Source organism: Meleagris gallopavo, chromosome 2, assembly GCF_000146605.3.
Source record: "Meleagris gallopavo isolate NT-WF06-2002-E0010 breed Aviagen turkey brand Nicholas breeding stock chromosome 2, Turkey_5.1, whole genome shotgun sequence".
Taxonomy (NCBI): Eukaryota; Metazoa; Chordata; class Aves; order Galliformes; family Phasianidae; genus Meleagris; species Meleagris gallopavo.
The window spans coordinates 42,317,347-42,319,703 of record NC_015012.2 but is presented as its reverse complement, the minus strand read 5'-3'; the positions used below and the strand labels follow the sequence as shown (position 1 = coordinate 42,319,703).

At 41.6% G+C, this 2,357-nt stretch overlaps 1 long non-coding RNA gene across 1 annotated transcript; it reads left to right on the top strand.

Moving 5' to 3' along the window:
- Window positions 1-243: 243 nt before the first annotated feature.
- On the top strand, window positions 244-1,948 carry LOC109366424. The gene is made up of 3 exons (XR_002112739.2): window positions 244-350; window positions 1,193-1,259; window positions 1,371-1,948. It is a non-coding gene; the product is annotated as an uncharacterized LOC109366424 (long non-coding RNA).
- The last annotated feature ends 409 nt before the right edge of the window (window positions 1,949-2,357 follow it).

Below are 2,357 nucleotides of genomic sequence, written 5' to 3'. Positions count from 1 at the left end.
AAAGGGAAAAATACTTATTTGAATCTCAAGAAGAGAATCTTATGATATTAATTAAGAGACATTCTAGAAGCCTTTACAAGAGCTTTAAATTCATTAATTAAATCTTTAAATATTCCTCTTGATTCCTGGGGGCAATGCTAGCTCCTTCTGTCCCTACCCGCTACTCCTGGGCTCCCCGCAGCTCAGGCCCCCATGTCTGCTGGGCTCCAGTCCCAGCCCCAGTGAGGCAACAGCAGGGCTAGGTTCCATCTCCTCACAGCCCTGCCCCATGACAGGCCCACCTCTCAGCCTGGCCTCAGCTCATCCACACCTGCAGAGAGATTTCTGGTGGCAGGATTGGGCCTGTTATGGTGCCTTCAGTATATTGCTCCTGGTGGGGTGGGGGGACAGGATGGGCTACAGATCATGCCTGGAAAAAGCCCCTGGGCAGCCCTCACTGTTCCCAGTCCCTGGGGAGCCTGAGCACATCAGTTATTTCTCCTACCTTATTCACTAAAATAATTTAAACTTCACTTACTCCCTCATAAGGTCCCACATGAAGTACTGTGAGGAGGCCCCTAGAACAAAAAACATGGAGAGATGCTGAAGCAGGTCCAGAGGAGGGCCACTAAGATGATCAGAGGGCTGGAGCACCTCCCCTGTGAGGAAGGGTTGAGGGAACTGGGCTTCTTCAGCCTGTAGAAAAGATGGTGCTGGGGAGACATCACTGAGGCCTTCTGTCCTTAAGAGGAGCTTATAAACAGGAGGCAGAATGACTTTTTACACCATCTGATGGTGATAGGACAAGGGGAACAATTATAAACTAAAAGAGGGGACATTTGGATTAGATGTTACAACAAAATTCTTCGAGTGGTGAGACACTGGAAGAAGTTGCCCAGAGAAGGTCTGCATGCCTCATCACAGGGACAGATTGGATGGGGCCCTGGGCAGTCCTGCCTCAAGCCATTCTATTACTCAGTTCTACTTACTGTCCATTTTTTTTTAACTGAGTACTCTGGTTGGTCAATTCAGCACAACACTCTATATTGTGAGTGTGTAACAGTAATTTAACAATGAGCCTAGGAAGATAAGAAATACTCTTGGTAATGTGTTTTGAGATTGTCAGTTTTAAACAGTTCTTCACAAGTGTAAGTTATTATTAACTAAAATTGTAAGTGTTTAATGACCTGTAATATTAACGTTCATCCTGTAGGCATACAGAGTCTCTTTGACCAAAACATGTTCAGAAGACATTAAGCATCCTGGAAAGCCCTGAGAAGGTAGATTTGTTGCTGTTATTGTTCTCTCCTCTTGTCCATTTAAATGTGTACTTATATATTTGCCATGTGGTACAAGTTATACATGATACTTTTTTTCTCTTTTTTATTAAGAAAATGTGACAGAAAACATTGGGACATGATTTTCAGAATGCAGCCAATGATTTAAGTCAAAAACAATTAGAATTTTCCGGCTGAGACAAAGATTCCGAACGGTAAATAGTCTGTGTGTTTTAGTTTTGTCTTACAAATAAGCTAAACTACATCCTTAAAGCAAACAGAAAGAGCTAGCCTCAAAATCTCATATTCTGGTATACGCTGTCCTAGTTTTTCTTCAAATAAAAACAGAAAATCAGCCAGCCACAAGGTCATCCAGCCTAGCAATCTTATTTTCAGTAGTGAAAAATAGTAGTAGATAGAAAATAGTAAACATAAGACCTGTAAGAGTAGGTCAAGCATTTACAATACTTACACTCCACTCTTCAAATCTCCAAATATTCAGCCTGGATCACAGCACTACAGTCCATCTTTTGTGCTGTAAATGACTATCCTTACAACTAATACTATACTAACTCAATAAAAACTGTTGTTTTTTGTTTGCTTGTTTTTTAAATACTCCTGTTCATGCATTTCATTGCTAAAATTTTCAGTGCATAATTAAAATTTAACTCTCAGAATAGAAACTAGTAAAAACACAGAATCATAGAACTGCTCAGATTGGAAAAGACCTTAAAGATCATCAAGTCCATCCACAACATAACCATACTACCCTAACTCTAACAACCCTCCACTAAATCATTTCCCTGAGCACCACATCCAAGCGGTTTTTAAAAACATTCAGGGATGTTAGCCACTTCCCTTGGGAGCCTATTCCAGTGTTTAACCACCCTTCCTGTAAAGAGGTTTTTTCTGACATCCAACCTAAACTTACCCTGGTGCAACTTGAGGCCATTTCCCCTTGTCCTGTCACCAGTGAGAAGAGACCAACCCTGCTCTCCCTGTAAGCACCTTTCAGATATTGGAAGAGAGCAATAAGGTCTCCCCTCAGCCTCCTCTTCCCCAGACTAAACAGACTCAGTTCTTTTAGGTGCTCAAATTGAC